At 37.5% G+C, this 19,756-nt stretch overlaps 1 non-coding gene and 1 pseudogene across 1 annotated transcript; both read right to left on the minus strand.

Moving 5' to 3' along the window:
• On the minus strand, positions 1-107 carry LOC125589410. The gene has a single exon (XR_007325603.1). It is a non-coding gene; the product is annotated as a small nucleolar RNA R71 (small nucleolar RNA).
• A 12,340-nt stretch (positions 108-12,447) lies between these two features.
• Positions 12,448-14,642, minus strand: LOC106371334 (annotated as a pseudogene).
• Between the last annotated feature and the right edge of the window lie 5,114 nt (positions 14,643-19,756).

The following is a 19,756-nucleotide window of genomic DNA, read 5'->3' on the forward strand; positions in this document are numbered from 1 at the left end:
TATCTGAGAAGCAGAATTGGAAGCTTTCAGCAACTTGATTCAGAAAGCTTTCATGAGGCTTGGGAGCGTTTCAAGGAGTACACACAGGACTGCCCTCACCATGGCTACACTGATGTGAGTTTGCTGAACATTTTCTATAATGGAGTTCATGAAGAGAGTCAAGATGCCATGGACACAGCAAGTAATGGTGATTTCATGACCAAGACTGTTGAAGAAGCTTACACCTTGTTGAACAACCTGTCATCCAGCAAAGCAAACCGCAAGTCAAGGTTTGATACCAGCCAGAAGGGTGTTGGTTATGAATCCAAGAAGATAGATGAGCTGAATGCCAAGATTGAGATGCTTCTCAAGAGAGATCAGAAATCTGTGAAATTTGTGGAGGAGCAAGGCTATCGTTCCTCACAAGAAGCTGTTGGTGATGATTCAAGTGATATGCAGGCTGATGTGAACTACATTGGTGGTCAAGGAAACTACAACAGAGGCTACAATCAGAACCTTGGGTGGAATCAAAATCAGCAAAATAATCTGTCTTACCGGAGCAACAATGTGGAGAATCCACAACATCAGTCCTACCCTCAGGCAGGAAACAGGCAGAACCAGAATCAGAACCAGAGTGTGTTCAACCAAGGATTTCAGAACAGAAATCAATATCAGGGGAACAACTCGGGCAACTCAGGATTTCAGCAAAGGCAGCAGTACAACAACTATCAGAATCAAGGAAATGCCTCTTCGTCACAGCCTTCTCAGGATAACGAAATTAAGAAGATGCTGCAAATGGTGCTAGAAGGTCAGAAGAATAGCACTGCAGAGATAAACACCAAGGTGGATAACATGTATGGAGAGCTTAATGGGAAGTTCGAAGCTTTGAACACCCATTTGAAAGTTTTGGAAAAGCAAGTTGCTCAAACCGCCTCCAGCAGCAGAACAGCACCTGGATTTCTACCAGGGAAGTCAGAGACGAATCCAAAGGAGTTTGTGAATGCTATAACACTTAGGAGTGGAAAAACGATTGAGGAATCGAAAGAGAAAGAGATCGACCGATCTCAAGAACAGATCGACCGATCCAAGGGGAAGGAGATCGACCGATCCAAGGGGAAGGAGATCGACCGATCCGGTCCATCCGGATCGACCGATCCCGTGTCGACAAGCCAAATTCCTCTGAACCTGAAGAGGTGTATGTGGCGCCTCCTGCTTATGTTCCTAAGGCTCCATACCCATCCAGACCAAGGCAGAAGATCAAAGAACGTGAGTACGAGAAGCTAAAGAACCTTGTTGGGGAGTTACATGTGAGATTGCCATTTGTTGAAGCGGTGAAGATGGTACCTTCTCTTAAAAGGTACATGAAGGAGATTCTTACCGATAAGATGAGCCTAGAGCGGGGTGTGTTGATGCTCAATGAGGAGTGTAGCGCAGTTCTACAAAATGTCATGCCTAAAAAGCGTGAAGATCCCGGAGCATTTGTTCTACCATGCCGCATTGGATCACTTACTTTTGAGAAGAGTCTCTGCGATCTGGGTTCAGGAGTGAGCCTAATGCCTTTCTCTGTCTCTGAGAGGCTAGGCATGACGAACTACAAACCTACAAGGATCTCCTTGGTCCTTGCTGACCGATCAGTGCGAAGACCAGTCGGTGTACTAGAAAACATCCCTGTTGGTGTTGGAAAGGGATATGTGCTTACCGATTTTGTAGTTCTGGAGCTGGAAGAGGAACCTAAAGATCCTCTCATTTTGGGCAGACCATTTTTAGCTACTGCTGGAGCCATGATTGATGTACAGAATGGGCATATAGACTTACGTCTAGGAGACATGGCGATGAGATACAATGTGGAGAAGGTGCTGAAAAATCCGACTATTGATGGACAGACTTTCTGGGTTGATACATTGACTGAACTGGTGGAGGAAATGGATGAAGAGTTGCACACTGATGATCCTCTACAAGTCGCATTGACCCAAAGGGAGAGTGAGTTCGGGTTCATGAACCAAGAAGTGGTTGGATTTTCTGAGATTTTGGATTCAGCCCACCGATTGAGAAGCATGTCGCCTATGTCAGCCTTGAAGACTCAGGCACCGATAAAACCGTCAAACCGTCATCCTCCCAACCAGATTGGAGTGAGGAGAATGCTCCAAAGGTGGAACTTAAAGCCCTCCCAGCTGGGCTGAGGTATGCATTCTTGGGACCGAATTCCACATATCCTGTTATTATTTGTGCTAACCTGAATAATGTGGAGACCGCTTTGCTTCTTTCAAAATTGCGAAAGTATAGAAAAGCATTGGGGTACTCTTTGGATGATATTACAGGTATTTCTCCAGATCTTTGCATGCACAAGATTCACTTGGAGGATGAGTCAAAGACGTCCATAGAGCACCAGCGAAGACTGAATCCCAAACTGATGGAAGTTGTGAAAAAGGAGATTCTAAAGCTGTTGAGTGCAGGGGTGATCTACCCAATTTCAGACAGCACTTGGGTGAGCCCGGTTCATGTGGTTCCTAAGAAGGGTGGCATCACTGTCATCACAAATGAGAAAGCTGAGCTGATTCCTACCAGAACAGTCACAGGGCATAGGATGTGCATTGACTACAGGAAGCTAAACTCAGCCACAAGGAAGGACCACTTCCCACTTCCTTTCATTGACCAGATGCTGGAAAGACTAGCCAACCACCCCTACTACTGTTTTCTCGATGGCTACTCTGGGTTCTTTCAGATACCCATTCATCCAGACGACCAAGAGAAGACAACATTCACCTGCCCATACGGTACTTTTGCCTACAGGAGAATGCCTTTCGGATTGTGCAATGCTCCTGCCACTTTCCAGAGATGCATGATGTCGATCTTTACTGATCTTATTGAGGACATTATGGAGGTTTTTATGGACGATTTCTCAGTCTACGGTTCTTCATTTAGCGACTGCCTTGCTAATCTGTGCAAGGTGCTGGAAAGATGTGAGGAGAAGAACTTGGTGTTAAATTGGGAGAAGTGTCATTTCATGGTGAAAGATGGCATTGTTTTGGGTCACAGGATATCAGAGCAGGGTATCGAGGTTGACAAAGCAAAGATTGAAGTTATGACCAGCCTACAGCCTCCCAGGACAGTGAGGGATATTCGGAGTTTTCTGGGACATGCCGGTTTCTACAGGAGGTTTATCAAAGACTTCTCTATGATAGCGAGGCCACTCACCCGTCTGCTGTGCAAAGAAGCGAAGTTTGTTTTTGATGCTGACTGCCTCGCTGCGTTTCAGATTCTCAAGAAGTCTCTAGTCAGTGCTCCCATTGTGCAGCCACCAGATTGGGACTTGCCATTTGAAATAATGTGTGACGCAAGTGATTACGCGATTGGAGCTGTTTTGGGGCAGAGAAAAGACAAGAAACTCCATGTGATCTATTATGCCAGCCGAACGCTTGATGATGCTCAAATCAAGTATGCTACCACTGAGAAGGAGTTGCTGGCAGTAGTTTATGCTTTCGAGAAGTTCAGGTCCTATTTGGTGGGCTCGAAAGTAATTGTGCACACAGACCATGCAGCCTTGAAGTACCTGATGACGAAAAAAGATGCTAAACCGAGACTCTTAAGGTGGATCTTACTGCTACAGGAGTTTGATATTGAGATCAGAGACAAGAGAGGAGCAGAAAATGGAGTGGCAGATCATCTTTCCCGAATGAGAGTGGAAGCTGAAACACCACTGGATGATACATTACCCGAGGAGAATGTCTATGTGATCACCTTGCTGGAGGATGAGTATTTGGATCAGGCTGATTGCTGTGTCATGAGACAAATTCAGGATGATCTCCCATGGTTTGCAGACTTTGCAAACTACCTATGTGCTGGAATTGAACCACCGAACCTGAAGGGTATGAGAGGAAGAAGTTCATGAGAGATGTGAACCACTACTACTGGGATGATCCCTTCCTCTACAAGAGATGCTCAGATGGTTTATTCAGGAGATGTGTTCTGGAGAATGAGATGCAAGGGATTCTTTTCCACTGCCACAGTTCAGAATACGCAGGCCATTTTGCAACATTCAAGACGGTTTCTAAGGTCCTGCAGGCTGGTTACTGGTGGCCTACACTTTTCAGAGACGCCCATGAGTTTGTCTCAAAGTGTGATGCATGTCAGCGGAAGGGTAACATCAGTAAGAGAAATGAGATGCCCCAAAATTTCATCCTTGAAGTTGAAGTTTTTGATGTATGGGGAATTGATTTTATGGGCCCTTTCCCATCTTCTTATGGAAATGAGTACATCTTGGTTGCGGTTGATTATGTCTCCAAGTGGGTGGAAGCAGTAGCCAGCAAGACAAATGACTCTAGTGTTGTCAAGAAAATGTTCAAGACAGTCATTTTTCCAAGATTCGGGATCCCGAGAGTGGTTATTAGTGATGGAGGCTCTCACTTCATCAACAAGACGTTCGATAAACTGCTGAAGAAACATGGAGTAAAGCATAAGGTAGCTACACCTTATCATCCTCAAACAAGTGGGCAGGTTGAAATATCGAACCGAGAAATCAAAGGGATTTTGGAGAAGGTTGTAGGCAAAACGAGGAAAGACTGGGCTGTGAAGCTTGATGATGCCTTATGGGCGTATAGAACCGCCTACAAGACTCCTTTGGGCACCACTCCTTTTAATCTGGTCTATGGAAAGTCTTGTCACCTACCTGTGGAATTGGAGTACAGTGGTTTTTGGGCAACGAAGTTGATGAACTTCGACATTAAAACCGCAGCAGAAAGGAGGATGGTTCAGTTGAACGAGCTGGACGAGATTCGGTTGAACGCCTATGAGAACACCAAAATCTACAAGGAAAGAACTAAGGCATGGCATGACAGAAAGATAATCCCGAGAGACTTCGCTGCTGGAGACAAAGTCCTTCTGTTCAACTCTAGACTCAAGCTATTTCCTGGAAAGCTTAAGTCTCGTTGGTCCGGACCTTTCGCCATCACAGAGGTTAGACCTTATGGAGCTGTTGTCTTGGAAGACAATGGGAGGAAATTCACCGTTAATGGGCAGAGGCTAAAACCTTACTTCACAGATGCAAAACCCGAAGAAGGAACCAACATTCCTTTAACGGAACCCAATCTCGCCTAAGGACAACAAAATAGTCAGGCTCGCGACTTTAAACAAGCGCTGACTGGGAGGCAACCCACATGGTTTGATTTTCTTTCTCTTTTGTGATTATGTTTTCTTGTGTGAATTGATTTTTGGTTGTGTTTTTAGATGATTTTCAGGCATGTATCACGATCAGGCAGAGATCGATCGATCATAAAGAAACAGAACAGGCGATCCCTGTAAGAGATCGGTCGATCCTACACGTACGGATCGGTCGATCTAAGGTGCTCACGACACATGACGACTCGGGCGCTCACGACACCGCTGCTGGACCTGAGGCAGCGGAGGACTCTGACGATGATGGAGCCTTGGAGAGGCGCTCCAAGAGGCGCACTGACCGCAACGCCTGATCGGTAATCTCTCTTGGAATTATTTTCACACCGAGACGGTGTGAAGTAAGTCTGGGGGAGGATGCTACTTATGTATCATATTGCTTTTATTTCTTTTATTTTCTTAGTTTATCGGATTTGATTGTGTTTTTTTTAAAAAAAAAAAAAAAAAAAAAAAAAAAAAAAACTCTCTACGTATTTTTCTCAGACCCTGTGATGATTACTAGACTATTTCCTTGTGTGTTGTGCATTATATTTCATATTGGCCATTTTTCAGGACTGTTAGCGCAGACAAACCGAGGAACCACTTGACCAAACGACCTCTCCTTAAATCTTTTATCAAGTCTCGGTGAATTGTAATCGACTCAACTATTTTTGACCATTAATGAATTTAATTTCTTTTGACCAGGAATCAACATCAGGAAACGGTACACCATATACACATTCAGGATTATCTTTACCACATTTTACCACTCTTTAATAATCCTGAATGGCCAGACTCATCAATAGTTTGGTACCTCACCTACACCTTACCCTTTTATTTCATCTCCATGCATTCTTACACACTGATCATATGTGCATACATGTGCAAAAACAATGGAGAGATTAGGGTAGACATGGTTCATCCGACTGCTTAGGTAGGATCGGAACATTTAGGTGGTTAGACACGGACCTGTGTGTCTAGAGGTGTAAATAGAAAAATTGGGTGTTGTAAGTGTGTGATTGCATCGCAGTGTATATATTCGATTTCGGTTTGTATAAGTTTTCGTTCTAAAAAAAAAAAAAAAAAAAAAAAAGAAATGAAAATGAAAAAAAAAAAAAAAAAAAAAAAAAAAGAGTTCATGTTTATATCTCATTCAGTAGATTTGATTTAGACATTTTATTTTTATTTTGTGTACCAGAGATGATGCGTTGTTTAAATTTGGGGTTAGAGTTTGAGATTTGTTGGGTTTTGATCATTTGAAACTTGAGCAGTTCGAAAACGTGGTTATCAATATACTCGGTTTCTCCAGCGATTTTGCATAATGTTTTGCATTTTTTTTGTTATCGCTGATACCCACAAACACTTGAGCCTCACCTAATTAAACACTAAAACAGCCTCCCAAACACCGAGCCCGTTAAACCTGATGGAGATATCTTTGGTGGAAAGGTCACGCCCTTTTTAATGAATGTAAAGAGTTGATTACTTGAAACTGAGACTTGCAGGTCTGAAATATGGAAAGGTTTGCGCGGTCTTGGTGGGGATTTGGAATGAATGCCTTGACAGTCTCTGATTTAAGTGGTTAGCGAAATCACAAGGTAAAGTCTACTGAGGGTTAGTGAGCTCCCAAATTTTAATCCTCTTTACTTGAGGACAAGCAAAGATTCAAGTCTGGGGGAGTTGATATTCCGTATTTTTAACGGTTTTAAACTCGTTTTGGAGCAATTAAATGGTCGGTTTTAATTAATGTTTTGGTCTATTTGATGCGTTTTGGTGTTCTTAAGTGTAATATGCAGGTTACTAGATAGCTTGAAAGAAAAGAACGCATTCGGGATTTATTCAGAAGCAAGATGGACCGAACAATGGACCGAATGAAGTATTGATCGCACAGAGCACGAGATCGACCGATCCGGGCTACCTGGATCGACCGATCTGTGGCTTTCATGCACTAGATCGACCGATCCGAGCCATGTGGATCGACCGATCTCAGGCGCTACGGGCTCCACACGCACAAACGAGCTTTTCACTCCTTTTTACCCACTCCCCTCAATAATTCAGAGAAGAACTCGACTTTGGAGACTCAGAAAAGACCAGGGGGCGACCAAGGAGGAGATTTACAAGTTCTAGAGAGAGATTTGAGTGTTTTGTACTTGTTTTGGTGTGATTTGTGAAGATTTGTAAAGGAGTTCATCTCAAAACCATTTGGAGAAGATCTTCTGAACCTTTACTCTGTTTTAATACAATCTTATCATGTTTTCTTCATCAAAATCGTTTTGTTCTTGCTTAGTTATGTGTGAGTAGTCATCTAGTTGGGTTTAGGGGTTCTCATAAGGGATTTCTTGATGTTTTGATCCATAAAACGTGTGTAGACTAAGGGATTACGTTTTGGTTCTTCATCTAATGGATTTCTTACTGCTTGAACTGAATTGATCACTTAGTTCATGATATTAGATTGTTTGATGCACCGAAAGTGATTGTTTGAACTTCCGAAAATACTTTAGATGAGCAAAGTGTCCTTAACCCTCGGAAGTTGATGTTATTGCGCTTTGTGAACATATTGAACCTGTTCTTAATGCTTGTTTAGAAATTGAAACTCAGCGGAAGTTAGTGTGGAGATTTCTATAACATAGAGAATTAGCGCTACGGAAGTAGGTTAATTCTAATATCGTGTTTGAGTTCTAGACGGTTCTTAATATATCCCTGTGTCTTCCATTAATTGTATCTTGATTAAAAAGAAATCCCTGAGAATTCCCAATGCCCAACGTTTGTTTTAAAATAGTTTTCAAATCGTTTAAATCATCTTTTTACAACTTGTTTATGCTTTGTGACACTAGAGAAAATTAAATAAAAACCAACAAAAATATATCTTGTTTCGCTGTAGCTATTAACTTGTCTGCAACTCTACGTGTGATCATCGGTCCCTGTGGATTCGATCCCGCATTACTACTGCGTACTTTACTGTGCACTTGCAGTTAGATAATCGGGTTAAAACTCGAGACATCAACTGCCAAGTTGAACAATTGTCTTGTTCAACTTGTTCACTACTTATTTACTGCTTTATAATCTATTAGCCTAACTTAATCATAAACTGTTTAGATCTAATTGGTTCCCTAACTCCCTGTGAATTTGATCCCTAAGTATTACAACTCGACCTCTTATTTGAAAGAGTATAAATCACTACTTAGAGTAATTTGAGTGATATCATGAGTGTCATCAAGTTGCTTCTTCAGGTCAAGGATGCAGAAGAAGAGAATTCACTGAACTCGCGCTTGCCATTGACCAGAGTTTGTTGGAGGCTGCCAATCCCATAGTGCTGTCCTCTTTCATTTGTGAAAATAAACTACTACAACAACAACAAATGTTAATTTTATACTACAAAGCATAAGAAAAAGTATCAAGTATGAAGAACAAAGCCAAAAATAAAAGAATCAGCTTACCAAAACGAATAGCTTGTTATCCTCATCTAGGGAGATATGTTGATCATTGGAAGCACCGTCTGATATCTGTGAGTTATCACCCTCAAGGGTAGACAACTCGGCTTCTTTGTTCCTCTGATATACCTCTGCAATCTGCTGGGTTTTCTTATCAACAAAGGTTCCATCCTTTGTTGTATGTGTCTTGATGAAAACTTCACCAAGAGTAACTGGTCTACTCAATTCCTCAACCTGAAATGGTAAAAAAAAAATAAAGGTTAAAAACACAAATCAAAGTATATATATATATGTATGTCTATATTTTAGGGTTAAGTTATGGGGTTTAGGGTTTGAAATATGATGTAAGTTTTTGGTTATGTTTTGGAGTTTAGGATTTGAAGGACACCAAACTCCATATACTAGTATCTTACTAAATATATAACCCCTAAAATATTACACATATAAATATTTTATATCAAAACTCTAATTATCATTTTTATCTCTATTTTTATGAATATATATAAATATTGTATGACCGCCGATTCCAATGGTTTCTGTTTGGTTAAGTATTCTTCCGGTTTTTTATTTGATTCAAATAATATCAATAGTACATCAAAGATACAACACACAAACAACATAAGCAAACATATACTCACTCCACAATGAAACAAAGAGATCGCACGAAAGAGAAAAAAACACACACAAGATAAAACCTCTGAAAAATACTAAATGACTCAATCTTGAACAAATTTAGGATTTAGCCCTCTTGTCTTCCTCGTCTTCCCTACAAATAGATCCTTCGACTTGATCAAACCAGGGAGGCAACCAACGACTGTCGCAAACGGAAACTGAGCCAACGAATCTTTTCTTCCTAAAGAAACAATGGCCATCTCTGTCTTTGACCCTAACTATCTTTCAAAACAGTCCCAGTGAGCCATTGAGAGAAAGTGTAATTTTAAAATTTTAGATTAAAAATTATAAATTAATAGTACTATCTTAGCAAAAAAAAATGATATTGTGAATTTGAGGAGCTGGTATTGGATTGGGAAGTTTGGTGGAATTAAATATAACTGTAATTAGGATTCTTTTAATGGATTTCATTGGATTCTTAAAAGATGAGAAGGAAAATAGAGATTTTTGAAAGATTCTTTACGTGATAAGCAATTGGATTTTAGAACTATACACGAACTTGGGCTTAGACTTTGTTTCCAAATCAACAATAAAAAATATGAAAATCATTACTAAAATATCTTTTGCAAATAAATAAAACTATGTAGTTGTTGCCAGAAAAGGAAAAAAAAAGCTAAGTAGTTGCATCTTTCCACATTTCTTCAGCCATAGCTTCTCTCCAGATATTAGCACTTTCTGTTTCTTGATCTTGTGTCTCCAAAATTTCTTCAACATTTTCAGAATCATCTCTTGCATTGTTTCCTTCCCTATTTTTTGCATTGGTAGTTTCATTGGGAACTTCAACAGGAAACTCATCTGAGCGACAATGCTTGCGAAGAAAATTATGTAAAGCTACACAAGCCAATACCAATTCTGCTTGTCTCTTGATAGAAAACGGAGGAGCAGATTTAAATATTAGAAATCGTGATTTGAATATCCCGAATATTCTCTCAGTCACATTTCTTAAGGAGGAATGACGATGATTGAACAATTCATGTGGAGTTTCGGGATCACAGCCTTGGCCAGTAAAGTCTTGAAGATGATATTTAGTACCTCAAAAAGGAGCCAAAAGTCTGTGTCTGTTAGCAAATCCACAATCAGCTAAATAAAATTTTCCTGAAATAGAATTAAACATAGAACTATTAGCTCATCATTTAATAGATAAAATTACTAGCTTAATATTTATTATACAAAAAATTACCATGTGGAAATTCAAATTTATTAGTTCTCTTCGTTAAAGCATCATATGATACTTTTGAATCATGAGCTGAGCCTTCCCATCCACTGAGAACGTATATGAATTTCATATCAAAATTGCAAACAGCCAACACATTTTGCGATATTATTCCTTTTCGATTGCGGTAGCTAGGAGCATCACACTTAGTACAATCAATTGCTCCTAAACAATCCTAAAATAAATATGAATTTTTAGTTTTCTCAAATATAATAATAAAGAATAAAAAATATATTAAAACACACACATACCTAAAAATAAAGATAAAATCTCATACTTTCTCTGATTTTCCTAGGTACCGTGAGTTTGGGTTTGGCCATCAAACTTGGAGCAATTGTATTTATTGCCCTTAAGACTTTGTGGAAATTTGTGCTTGTTGCGAAATTTGACCTTTTGAAAGTATCTTTGGTGTGACAATACCTCGAATTTTGGCCGACGGTGACTAGAAAAGTGGCAACCATTTCTTCAACACAGATGAATCTCGTATCTTTCAGATGTGTTGTTTCTTTAATAAGGTCACATAGCTTGAGAAACACATCTGGATACATTCGATACAACTGTCGAAAATGTTGAGGATCTTCTTGCAACACCTTGTGTATATAGTCGTATCCGATTCTTGTGATAGGCCGTCGAATGGGATAATCGATATAGCTCTTAAATTTGAAATATCGATGTGCAATCAATATTTGTGCCAATCCAATCATTGTCACCAATAAATGCAACACTTTTGTATCTAAATCTTCATCTTCTATTTGTTTTCTTATAATTTCGATCTCTTCACCTTCATCCGTTAACCTTGTGCAAGAAAAAAGATGAATCTATTAAAATATATGGACTAATATCATTATCTCAAACAATTAGTGATACTAATATTATTAAAATATATGGACTAATATCATTATCTCAAACAGTTAGTGATACTAATATTATTAAAATATATGGACTAATATAATGTTATTGCTAGGCCTGAGACTTTTATCTGAGATTCGATCCGGATCTGATCCGAAAATCCGGATATCCGGAGGGGCCGAATCCGGATCCGAATAGTAAAATGTTGGATCCGTCAAAGTCGGATCCGGATCCGGATACCTTAATTTTTTAGTCCAGATATCCGGATCCGTAAGTTTTATTAATAACTATTTCAAAAATAGTAATATCTATATATAAAAATTAATTTATTTAATATATTTTTATTTTTATAATAGTATATATAAATTTTATGTAAATTTTGTAATATTAATACATAGAAATAATTAAAAAACATTATATATATATATTTTTTTTTTAATATTTTTTATATATTAATATTATTTTTTATTTATTTTAAGGATCCAAATCCGGATCCGGATATCCGCCGGATATTACAATTTTTAGAAGGATATCCGACACCCGGATATCCGAGAACCCCGGATCCGGATAAAAATAGTAAAATTATGGATCCGCCGGATAAAGATCCGGATCTAGATACCTTAAAATTGCCCGGATATCCGATCCGTCTTAGGCCTAATTATTGCTATTAATATTACTAGGGTTCGTCAGCGCGGGGTTAGTAAATGTTGTATATCCCAATATACTAATTTCCAAGATTTCTAATAGAACTGCTATCATTTCTATACCTCAAAGATTATAACTTACTTAGAAAAACACGTTGATTAGTGAGCAAAGTACGAATTAACTTTGGACCATATGTTTTCCAAAACTTATATGATCGTGCTTGGGAGAACATATATTTTGCGTTTGGTAATGCATTTAGAAAGTAGCTCAAGAGAGTAGAGCTGATTACTTTCATGAGCTGTTCGAGTCTTCATGAATCATATTTGATGCTTCTGGGGTAAAGTCTTTCATGATTAGATTAACTGAGAAGTTTTGACATATGACTCTCAAAGTATTTTACTCTGTTTTTCTTTTATCAATTCTATGTTTTCTATTTATTTATCTAACATTGTTTGAAATTTATGAGACTTTGTAATAGGTAGAATCTATTATCAGTCATATAAAATATCTATGTATTAGGAAAAAATATTTTAGCAAAAAAAAAACAACATGATTAATATTTCTTGGTGTGCAGGAAGCTTAATATTTAGCAAATACATCAAACTACAAAACAAATGTACGTGGAGTGAACGTCTTTTACATTTCCTCGAGTTATTCAATGACACAACGTACACCTCCCTGCTAAGGCCCCCACCTACAACCCTCTGCACATGCAAAGATCTGCAGCTCACCACTTCATAGTTCTTTCAACCTACAACCTTAGGAGATGTAAGAACTGGGTATTGTTGTGGCTTTGTGTGCCTGATGTTGCAGAGCCATTCTTTGAGGTGGTCAATGAATCCACCACATCGTCTTGCTAAAATTCTCGTCTGTAATCCAAAGTTATGACCTGAAGTTCGTGCGTGTCTATAATCTCTTGAGGTATGCTCATATGATTATTACTGAAGCTGATGATGACACTAACCTCAAGAAGCCATCCAATATATGTGACATTATTGACATGATGGTTCATGCCGAGATCAGCTCGTCTTGGCTGCAAAGAAACATGATTATAAAGTCCTTTAGGAATGTTGATTCTTACAAAGAATCTTATTGTTCTATTTTATACCTTAAGTCCAATGATTGAGTACTTGGCCAGATCTTCGAGTTTGGGGATATTCTTCAAGCTTCTGGTATTTTCCTCCTCAGGATATGCTAATCTACAAAGATATACAATAAACAGAATAGTTGGCAATTCATGAATATAACGATATGATTGACCAGCAAACATTGCATTGGCACAAAGTTCTTTTACCTGGGTTCTTTAGGACAAAACATCAAGTGCTCGTCCCGAACATCATCAGAAACTTTCTGTAGCCGTCTTGTGTCTTGGTTCATCATCACCTACTTGCTGAAACGGTAACACATAGGTACAACTAATCAGGACAGTCCCATAAACCCAAGTGACAGAAACTTATATCTTTAACATAAGAAAATTTTATTCCATTGCACAAACCAATGGAGAAAGCAAACAATGATGAGAAGGAAACCTAGTAGCGCGGCCAGTGAATTCACCGTTAGCAATGTCCTTAAGAATCCAGTCACGCCTTGTCGCTATCCTTCCTTCACTCTGACAACCACATCACCCCTGTAACCAAAATTTTTAAGAATTCAACTCATTTGTTGTCATCAAAACATACGCAGCCAAAAAGAAAAAAAAAAAACAATACCAAGCTGGATATCTGTAGATCTCAATGTGCATTCTCGAAGTGACCCAAATGAGATTCAGTTTCCTCATGGTAGGTGTTGTCGCAAACCCATCAGTCAAAAATACAACGCTCTGAAACTGATTACATCCCACCTCCTAACCTACATCAAACGAACAACAAAGTTCTTGTTTTTTTAAATATTGACCAATCAAGATGCATACATAGTTTTAACTATCTAAAATCTAACCTGCAAAAGATTGGCAATGGTTTGAACCGTAGCGGTTTTGCTACATAGCACTTCGTGGGATCTGACTATGAACTTCTCCGTATACACGATACGCCATCCTCCGTCAAGCTACCCAACATGATGCCTCTTTCCACCGCCGAGTAGACATCTGTGACGAGGTCCACCATTAGAAACCGAATCCCCTCCTCCTCTGCCATCACCACATCGCTCCACTGGTTCGTCTTCACCCTTCGATTCTTCAACCTGCAACAAAATCAAAGCCACACAGAAGAGAGATGATGAGAAAGTTAATTATTTGTATACCTAAAAAAAGAGGAGGGGATTCGTTACCATCGACAGCACCGGTAGTGAGGATGGAGAGACATGAGATCTCGCGAGGGTGGAGATACAGGGAGCATAGATCTGAGGAAAGAAAAAAAAAACAGACATAGAGAGAGTTAGAGAAGAGTAGAGACGCAGAGAAAGATGGGCGGAGAGGAGCTGAGATGTCACGAAGTAGGAGAGAAGGCATCACCGTGCTTAGTTATTTCACGGAGAAAAGAGGCATAGGAGGAGTGGAGGCGTCACAGTTCTTGGTGACGGCGAAAGAGGGGAAAGAAAGATTTCGTGGAGTAGAAATGTAGAGGAGATGAATTTTTTTTTTGATCAAAAGAAGCGGATCAAATGACCACAATGGGTCAAAAAAATCTGATATAGACTTCTTGATTTTTTTACTTTAAAAATGAATTAAAAATAAATGAGAAATAGGGAAAAAAAACCATGAGATCTAATAATTTAAATATATTTATTAACCTATGTCATTGTAATCATATCCAGATTCCAATCCGGATCCAAACCCAAACCCGACCCGGATCCAAACCCAAACCCGACCCAACTTTAACCTAATCTTTTTCTTCTTCCATTTTTCTTCTCCATTTGATGTTCTTTCACTTTAAAACAAAATCAAAAAATTTCTTCAACCATCCACTAATTTTCTCATTTTTGATCTAAATCGATCAACTCATAGTCATATTTAATCAATTATATCTTATCTAGAATCAAATTTCATCTTTTACGAACGAGATTCAAAATAAAAAAGAACGCAAAGTATAACTAATACAACTAGTACAACTCCAACTAGTACAACTAATACAAATCAAATTAGTACAACTAGTACAACTAAAACAAGTATAACTAGTATAAATATACTGAGTCTAGCCAATATAACTGATACAAGAAAAACTTGTATAACTAGTACAACTTCACAATAATTTGGTGGTCTTTATTTTTTGTTTTCAGCGTATAATAGAAAAAAGGATGACGTAGAACCAATAAGACATGTTAGTCTAATTTTCTCCCGCCTGCATGTATCAAATACATGAATTGTATATTTTTCATAATATTAGAATTGGATAATGATTTATTTACAAGTTGTACTAGTTATACTAGTTGTACTATTTTCGGAAAAAAAAATCATCTTCATCTTTTTGTTCTCAAGGCAAAAAAAGTAGATGCGGATCCAAAAAAATATTCAACCATGGTTCCAAAAAACACTAGTCAATGGAAAAAGAAAAAGGAGGGAGCGTCGACGATGAGTAAGAGTAACCACCGTCGTTGAAGAAAAAGAAGGTCTCTACTGTGAAGAAGAGAGATGATGCATCGAAGAAGAAGAAAGACGCAGTGAAGAAGAAGAGAGATGTGAAAAACAAGAGTGAAGTCGTGGCGAAGAAGAGGAAGCTTGACGATGGTGTCCACGGTGGATCTTCGTCAAATCAAAACAAGTGGGCTCGAAATTGCGAGAGAGAAACCGCATCTCCACCGAACCCTCAATGCGATCTTTTCCCGGAACCATCAACGGCTTCTCCATCTCAACGCACTAGTAAGCCCCATAAATCATCAGGTCAACCCAAAAATTTAGATGTATTTTAATATAACTAATGCAACAAGTTCAACTACACAATAATATGTAAGAATAGTACAACTAGTAAAACTACTCGACATTAGTGTTTGAACCAAAATGTTTAAAACGTGATACACATTTAAAATGTGATGCACATTTAAAACAATATTAAATAAAATAACAAGTAGTTGTACCAGTTTTCTAGTTGTACCGGCTATGCATAGTTGTACTAGTTTTTGAGTTGTACCACTTTGTGCATAGTTGTACTTTGGCAGTAAAAAAGAAAATATTAGTTGTATCATATAATAAATATAGTTACCTCAGTGGTACCACTTTTTTATGTTTTCATGTCTTTGTCCAGTTACAATGAAATCATCAATTTTGTAAAAATACATTTCATGTATGTTTTCCAAAAAATTATGTGGACAAACAAGTTAACAAACCTTAAAAGTATAAGGTATATCATGTAAACTTTTGGAGTTGTGTAATAATTTTTTATCTTTTCCAGAACTTAAAATAAATTAAGAGAAACTTTCTGAGTACATACCAATTGAGATATTTGATTGTTTTTCTCATGTGGAATACCAAATTGGTTTTGTTAATTTCTAAAATATCAAAGTTGTACCAGTTGTACCAGTAATACTTGTCTAATATATAATAAAAAAATTATATCAATTGTGTATATGTCTAGTTTTAGGGGTTGTACCAATATTTTACATCATAGGTTTGTAAAAATATGTTCGAATAATATGACTAATGTAGTTAACATACCTTAAAAATATATAGTATATAATATAAAATTAGGAGTATAATGTAGTAATTTAACAACAATTTGAAAAAAAAAGTTAAATAAAATAGATGAAATTTTGTCATTATATACCAATTAGGATATTTGCTTCTCTATTTTATATGTAAAACAAGATTTATTAGTCGTGTCTAGTAACTACATATTATACATAAATTATAATATTTATATACGAGTTATACCAGTTATACAATTTTTAACATGTTTAGTTGTACGAGTTATATTAGTTATACTCAATCGAACGAGAGAATTAGATAAGGAAGATTGTGTGGCTGTGAATTGTTAATGTGGTTGAAATTAAAGAAAGAGAAATAGAAAGAAGGAAATATAATTGTAAATTCAATGGCCAAGATTAAAACATAAACATAAGATCTGATGGCTAAGGGTGAGCTATCATTAATGGTAAAATTGTTATTTACACAGCCCTTGGTCCATGTAGATTAATTTAGGAAGTTGTAGATTTTTTTGAAGGCATTTGGTCTATATCAAATTTTTGTCCAAAAGAAGCCCACTCACGTAAAACTCTTTTTTATAGCCCATTTTGTTAAAAAAAAGAGGTGGGACCCATTTGAAATGAGGCAACTGCCCCCATTATATTATAGATTTAATTCTTAAACTGCTTATTATAGTTTAATCAAGAAACATGCTATTATTGAAAGAAAAAAAACCTTAGACACTAAACAGTATATATGAAGTCTTTCAGAAACTTGATAAAAACAATCGTACTTGATTACTCTTGTTTTTGAGCAAAGATTACATTAAAATCTATGGTAACTGAATTCTACCAAAATCATTTGGTTTTTGAATAACACCTGTTTTGATTCATTTTCAATTCCACTTATCAAATCCTCAATCCAATAACAGTTGATTTTAATGTACTTTAATCAAATCCTAATCCAATAACACGGGAATTCACTCTAGATTTAAATTACATTCAATTCCATTAGTCTTCCCAACCCAATAACCCCTTCTGAGACTTTGTTATGTTTAACTTAGACATTACTTGTTTTTCAAAAAAATAATATTTACATATTTTATAAAATTTAATTAAGTACAATAAATAAATGACAGATTTTATAAAATTTAAATAAGTACAAATAAATAAATTACAGATTTTATGAAACTAAAAGTATAAAATCATTGTAACTAATATGAATATGAAACATATAAATTAAATACATACAAATCATTGGGTGTTCATGGGCTTGACCATTTGGACATAGTCTCTATTGGTTATGGGCATTTTTTGGACTATTGTCCAATATAGACCATCCAATACTGTCCATAATTGAAATGGTCCATTTGGTCAAGTTCAAATGAGTTCTGGACGGTACATTTGACAGTTCTAATCTCTGACCCAAACTATCTTTCAAAACAGTCCCACTGAGCCATTGAGAAGACAGAGGTTTCCCAACACAGAGAAAATGACAATCTGCGTGTATAATCTCTCCTCCTGAAGTCCGGTATATTTTGTTTCCGTCTGAAGCTAAACAGTGATTTCTGCAGCTAGTTCCACACCAGAAGGTCCTCCACCAACAATCAGAACTGATTTAAAAGATCTGATCTTCTCATATTCTGCAACCAAACAAGATCAGTAAAGAAACTAGTTTTGAATCCTAAACCGGTCTAAACCGTAAACATGAACCAACTATACCAAGTGATCTGTACACACTAATAGTCCCCCTCAAGATGGGACGAAGATGTTTAAGAGACCCATCTTGCCAAACAAACGTCGAAATGGAGCAGGGTACAGAGGTTTGGTGAAAGGATCTGCAAGCTGTAAGTCAGTACGGACATGAAGAAGCTTGAAGTAACCTGCAACCAAACGCTCTCTCACACTATGACAGTCAATCTCAAGATTATTGGTGCGTTCATGAAAGATAAGCTGGTGTTTCGACTCTCCTATGAGATGACTGAATCGTTGATTCAGGAACATCAGAAAGAGGGACCGCAGTGGGCAGATTCATCTTGATTGAAGTAGAGGAACAAGTATCTACAACAGGAATTGGTGAATTCACAAGAGGAAATGGAGGATAGATCCGGAAAGAAGTTATGAACTCATCAATCTAAATCAACTTCAACAAAAGGAAAGAGATCTTCATGAAAAGTAACATGACGAGAAATAGAAATTGAGTTAGTCTCTAGGTCAAGTAACTTGTATCCTTTAACGCCTGAAGGATAGCCTAAAAGGACACAAGCACAAGCCCGAGGATCAAATTTACGTCTACCCTTTGGTGAAGTAGAGGCATAACAGAGGCAACCAAAGGTCTTAAGAAGAGAGTAATCAGGAATCTTTTTGGTTAAGAGTTCAAAAGGACTTTTGTTTTCAAGAACATGGGATGGAAGGCGATTAATGAGATGAACATAGGTGAGAATACAGTCACCCCAATAAGAAAGAGGAATGTGAGATTGAAAATGAAGAGATCGAGCAACATTAAGAATGTGCTGATTTTTACTTTCCACAACAGAGTTTTGTTGTGGAGTTTTAGGGCAAGAGTGAAATGAAAGAATGCCTTTTGACTTAAAAAGGGATGTGAAGCTGAGTTCTGGTGCATTGTTAGATCTAACTCCCTTAATTTTTCTACCAAATTGAGTTTCAACCATAGTAATAAAGCTAGGAAAGATTGTAAGGACATCAGACTTAGCCTTTAAAAGATAAACCCAAGTGGCCCTAGAGTGATCATCGACTATGGTGAGAAAGTACTTAAAACCATCATGAGTTGGTGTAGAAAAGGGACCCCAGATATCTATATGGACAAGATCAAAAGGTTCAGTGCTTCGGTTATGGTTTGATATAAATGGGAGATGTTTTTGTTTAGAAAGATGACATACATTACAGTGTGAATATTCTTTATTTAATGTATTTGGAAAAGAAAGTACAGACTGCCTTATTTGAAGCTTAGAGAGAGAGGGATGACATAACCTCTTATGCCAAAGATCCAAACTAACAACAGACCCAACAAATGGTTTAATAGAAGACACGGTACCTTGTGAAGAAACTGACTCAATGTCCAGGAAATATAAGTTGGCGACTTCTCTACCCATTCCAATCATCCCGTGTAGGATCCTGAATACCACAAGAAAACTCGTCAAACCAGACACAATACATTTTTTTTGTTATGCAACTGACACTAAGAAGATTAAATTTAAATTGGGGTATGTAAAGGACATCTGTTAAGACCATGTGACTACCCAGATTAATA

The sequence above is a fragment of the Brassica napus genome, chromosome C6 (genome assembly GCF_020379485.1).
Source record: "Brassica napus cultivar Da-Ae chromosome C6, Da-Ae, whole genome shotgun sequence".
NCBI lineage: Eukaryota > Viridiplantae > Streptophyta > Magnoliopsida > Brassicales > Brassicaceae > Brassica > Brassica napus.